The following is a 6,000-nucleotide window of genomic DNA, read 5'->3' as shown; positions in this document are numbered from 1 at the left end:
ACACCCCCTCCAAGGGTTCCAGATTCTATCAGGAAGTGGCCTATTTCTGTCTGGTGTAGACCTCAGTCTGAAGATAAGTCATTGTTACCTCATCTCCTGGATCTCCTGGAATGTACCAGACTCTTCCTATACTTAGGCTTTTAGTCCATATACTATTTTGTGTGCTCTGACAAGTTCTTCATAAATTGTTTTCAAGTTATACAGGTCCTGAGTTTTAGTTCTGTCTCTTTAACTTGACTCTCTGCTTCAGGGAAGCAAGGATCTGTTCATTTATTTCTAATGTGTCTCTTGTGTCTAAGATCCTTCTAGAAATTTAATAGGTACTTGGTGAATGTTTAATGTTTAATGAGTTGACTTATCTTCCAGATAAGCTGGCAAATTCAACCAACTATCCAAGTGTGTTTTCTACCCTTTCTCCTCTTTCCCAGATAGTTTCTCTTCCAGTTGGCTGTGGGTTGCTTCATAATTCATTGGCATTGAAAAGGAATAGAATAAACATTCGTTGAATATCTTCCATGAGGAAGAAGCCAGGCTAGGTATTTATAGTTTGTTCTAATTCGATTCTTAACCCACAAACTAGAGGTTATTACCTCCCTTTCTCTGAAAGATAGGAAGTACAACACAGATTTTAGTCTGCCCATTTGATTCAAGAGCCCATGCTAGTAAATCATACCTACTTTTCACATGGACTTAAAAATAAGCCCCTTGGACTTCTTTCAGAAATTACTATGAATCTCTTTCCTAATCTTTGCTAAAGAGATCTGCTGCCATTTCCAGGGTAAAGATACACTGGGGTAAAGGAGACACCCAGAGATCTGGGAAATCATTGCCTTATAGTTTTGACCCAACACACAGCCATTAAGTCCCAGAGCTGAGATGTGAACTCAAATCTATCTAATTCAAAAATTTCCTGTAGTTGCCTGTGAATAATCATCATCTTGGGGCACCTGTAAAATATATGGATCCCCGAGCCCCCCCCCCCCCCCGCCCTTCTAAGTCAGAGTTATCAGAGGAAGGACATGGTAATGTACAAGTACCCCACGTGATTCTTATCATACAAGTTTGGGAGACATCTGATTCCCTTTCCTTTTGGGAACTAAAAGGTCTTGAAAGGTCAGGGATCATGCTTGAAATGCCTGTAGCCAGTGATGTTGGCTTTTAGTCCTTGCCACTGTTGAGTGACAACACTCCATTAAGTTGTTAACAGCTCCAGTAGCCTCTCTGAGCTTGGGAAAGGCTGGGTGAGTGATGGGGAGGAGAGAATGCTGCTCCCAGCCTCATTGAGGACAAGTCTGAAAGCACATTCCGTTAAGGAATGTGGGTGTATATATCAGTGTTACATATGCCATTCTTTTAGGAAGAGACTGGAAAGGTTTTTTGTTTATTTGTTTGTTTTCTTCTTTGCCAGGTTATGATAGCTCTTTTCCAAAGGACAGGATAAACTAAGGAATAGATGAGATTGGAGATTAGTAAACCATAAGGAGCTTCGCCCTGATATCTATCTATCTCTCTCTCTCTCTCTCTCTCTCTCTCTCTCTCTCTCTCTCTCTCTCTCGTGTGTGTGTGTGTGTGTGTGTGTGTGTGTGTGTGTGTGTGTGTGTTATACTGACTAACAAAGGAGGTAACTGATAATTGATTGAAGAAATATGGTAGGCTACCAACTCATCTTGGAACACAAATCTCTTCACTTTAAAAATCACAATCACTTTAAAAAAGAGTGTTTGGTCTTTACATAAACCAAAGAAAGCATAACACTTCTTCAAATGTAAGTGATTATTGGTGGTTCATTATTAACATGCCTGGCACCTTCCGAATTTCTTCTCCTTGGGACAAGAAGATTTTTTTAGACATGACAGGCTTCTCAACAATTCCAGAACTTTTCAAGTCTTTTAACCCTTTCTTGGGTATGACACTGATTGACTCTCTTCTCAGTAACTTTTGGCTAAATTATTAAGGTTTACAGAGGTGATGGTCTTTTATTTGAATATTCACTTCCTATGGGAAGAGAGCCAGAAAAATGGAAGAGCTGTTTGATAAAATAACCAAGTGCCTGACAGCCCTCCAGAAAAAGGGAATTCAAGACTCTGGTAGGCTGATGTTTTCAGTGAACAGAATAGCCAGGAGATACTGCCTGCCAAAATAATACCCACCAGTTTACAAAACCCTTGGAAGCTGAGTTTAGTGATTCGAAAGTCACAAGGTGGGAGAGAATGAGCCACCTGGAAAGGGACTTAAGCATGGTTGTTAAACACATAGAAAGTTGGATGACAATAAATTGTAATAGCTGCCCCCTTGCAATCTGTTCTCTCAAACTGGCATCCTCTTTTAACAGTAGGAAAATATAAATCACACTACTTAGGAATTGGGTGAAATGAGCTGAAAGGAAATGACATAGACGAAGTGGTACCCCACGTCCTGTAGTGCCCAGCAGTAGTAGGTACCAGGCAATGTTTGTTCAGTTCCGCTGAGAAATGGATGTGAAGGTCATATGGAAAGCTTGAAGTCCTGCCCAAATATAAAGACCTAAAAATTGTGATTGAGGAAAGGGGACACTGAAAGAGGGTCAGGAAGAGATAAAGCAAGTAACACAGAGTCATTGTCCCAGTGTTAACTTATGAAAGCTTTAGATATAGTATCGACAGACAATAGAATTCTCCTAAGCAAAGCTGTGCCTTCTGATTTAGAACTTTGTGTGCATTACTGCTCATTGTTAGCTATCTAAGGAAAAGATGCAGCATGCAGATTTAGACCTTACTCTTAATTTTTGTCATCTTTGCTGATATAATAGATTTCAATCAAAGACTTCAAAATGGTGGTCGATGCAATACATGTAATTCTTAAAGTCAAAGGAAGGGCAATTTCTTCCTACATAAAGGGGTTAAAATGCTACCCAATGCTACATAAAATGCTACATAATAGGATTTGGTGCATTTAGCTATAGTAATACAGAAAGAGAATAAAAACTGGAAAAGACTTTCACTAAAATAGGGCTATTTAGGGCTAAATAGGGCTATTTAGCTAACAATTCATTCTAAGGAAAGATACTGAAGTTATAAGAAGTATAACCTTTCTCTCTCTCTCTCTTTTTTTTTTTTTTTAAGATTTATTTATTTGACAGACAGAGACAGCAAGAGAGGAAACACAAGCAGGGGGAGTGGGAGAGGAAGAAGCAGGCTTTCCACTGAACAGGGAGCCCGATGAGGGGCTCCATCCCACTACCCTGGGATCATGACCTGAGCTGAAGGCAGATGCTTAACAACTGAACCACCCAGGCACTCCAAGAAGTACAATCTTTTGTGACTGGTGATTAGTGAAGTCTTGGCCAAAGGCAAAACCAAACCAAACCAAAACAAAAAAAAACAAAACAAAAGCAAAATAAAACAGAAAACAAACAACAACAACAACAACAACAACAAAAATGTATATAATCCTACAAAGAAAGGGTTAGTCTTGATCTTATATTCTTTGACCTAAAATATGTATAAAAATTCTGAGTTTTGGACAGAGATGCCTCAAGAAGTTGGCAAAAATAATTTTATTTCTTTTGGTTGAGTGGGTAAATTTAAATTCAAATTTTATAATATGAAACAACTAAGGAATTTCAATTAATAAAATATGGAAATTGTAAGGGTCTATTCAGCCAGAGCGGCCCCACCACGGTTGACCTGCCATTTTGTGGTAAAACTTAAATTGACCTTGCCCCTCCCAGGGGAACTTATTTAAAAGCAAGTCCAGGAAACCAGTCCTATGTAACAAAGTCCAAATACAAGGGTGGGTCAGGCCAGGTGGAGGTATTCAATCAATGGGGGCGCAGACTGTCTCCTAGCTACCAAGGAGTATGGGCCCCGCCCTTTGGGTACCTTTTGGGCGCCAATTCTGAACTAGTTGATAGGCTGGTTCAAATGTCTACTAGGGTAAATTGTAATTCAATTGGTCACCTAGCATGACTGTGCAGCTTTCTTTGTGTGTTACAATTTCATTGGCCACCTGTGTGTGGCCAGGCCCAACCACATGGCCTTTGCTCTATAAAAGTTAGTCTGGAAAGCAGGAAGGGTTCATCCTCTCTGTAGAGGCGCCCCAACTGGTCTGTTTGTTGGTCGGTCTGATTCTTGATGCTTGGCGCAAAATAAAGCTTTGCTTGACCTTCACTTTGTATCAGTCTCGCTCCTTTAATCACGGACCCATTATTGGGGTACCCGATTTTGGGGGAACCCAACAAAAATGGCATCTGTTTAGGAAAATTTTGTTTCCTATGACTTATGATATGCATGATTTATCAAATGCATGCTTTTATTGAAAGACGGTGAACAAATGATAGCAATTTAAAATAATATTACATTTATAAATAATTTTTTTATGTCAAGTTAAAAAATTTAATAATTCATATATCAATGTATGCCTAATCTATTGGATGTTAACTACAATACAAATAATTGCAAATGTTTTTGTTATTTTGGAAAAATATTCCCCTTCAATTAGTAAGAGCCCATTAATAATATTCTGCCTTCAAACTGAAAAGTAAATTATTAAACTTCTCATTAAACAATTTTGTATGGCTCTTCCTTAGCCACCCATTCTAAGGGACAGGAACTTGGTAGTGTTCTCTGTATCACTGGGCCATGAAATTCCATCCCTGGAACTGCTCTGCTAAGGTTGTGTTTGTTGGGCTTTGGTGTCTGAGCAGAGGAAACATAAAAGGCCTCAGAATTCCTATCCTGAACTCCTCTAATAAACTCCTACTTATGCATCAAAACGCAGATCAGAATTAAACCAACATTTCATCTGTGCTACACCTGTACTAAATACTTTATTTACTCATTCACCAACTATTGGATGTGTATCTATTATGTGATGAGCTAAACAAAAGCATTTTGATTATTTTATAAAGTTGCTAAAAAGCAGCAGCCATTTCAGCTCAAAGGGCATTATACACGGTTTTGTTTTTGAGATACACACATACCTATCTATATATATATGCATAGATATTTATACATGTATACACCTGTATACCTTATGTATCTATATATCAACGTTTCCAGTTATCTATCTATAATTTATACCTAGTGTTTGAATTCTGTGTTTACTCTTGTCCACACACCTAAGTTTAACAAGAAACAGACCTTCATTATGTTTACCAGATGCCTGGATAACACTTGCTTATGGATTTTTTTGCCCTCCTCTTCATCCCTTCATTTTTTCTTAATTGATACTTCAACACCAAACGGAGAGCAATTACCTTTTCCAGGCTCGTGTAAAAATGTGCCCTCTGGTGGGCGTGGTGAAGATTACACCTTTCTCTCTACAACTCTGGGGTTTTTTGCAGTTTCTATTGTTTCTAAATTTATCTTCAGTTGGTTTTACATTCCAAAGGTTTTACATCCAAAGATACAAATCCAAAGGATTGCTTTCAGAGTGCTCATACCTACTTCGATGTGAAGAGAACAGAAGGACCCTTTCATTCAAACATCAGGTCTGTCCATTCTGCCATTATATCAGCCCTTAGTAATAATTCTTTGTGGTGCTGTGATTGTGCTAATATTTATTATCTTACCTCAAAAGTACATATTGTGAGACGTAATAATATTGGGAGGCATTAATTACTACAGGAGATGAGTTCATGAGCATCTACCAGGAGCTCAAAAGTACTCAGAAAGGGACAGATCTGTCAGTAGATGGCTTTGATATCTCTTCAACTTCTATCTTTGTAGAGAGATAATATCTTGACATATTAATATATTAATATTAGGCTTTGCTTTTCCACCCTTGTAAATAACTTCTTCCCCAGTTAGTGGCAGACACTGCCACAAGATGAGGTTTGCTTGTAATTGTAAGAAAAGAGTCAATTTTTAGATTAAAAAAATCCCAAACATGCTCTTAATTCAAAAATAGGAGGGCTGAGTGAAATAAAAAACAGGAGTTTGCCATATCAGTAGGAAAGAATGCAGAGGAAAAACAGATTCCCTACTTTTCCAACCTCAGGACACTCGAAGAGGTTCAGCT

This window comes from Mustela erminea, chromosome 17, assembly GCF_009829155.1.
Source record: "Mustela erminea isolate mMusErm1 chromosome 17, mMusErm1.Pri, whole genome shotgun sequence".
NCBI classification, from domain to species: Eukaryota; Metazoa; Chordata; class Mammalia; order Carnivora; family Mustelidae; genus Mustela; species Mustela erminea.
This window is presented reverse-complemented; position numbering follows the sequence as displayed.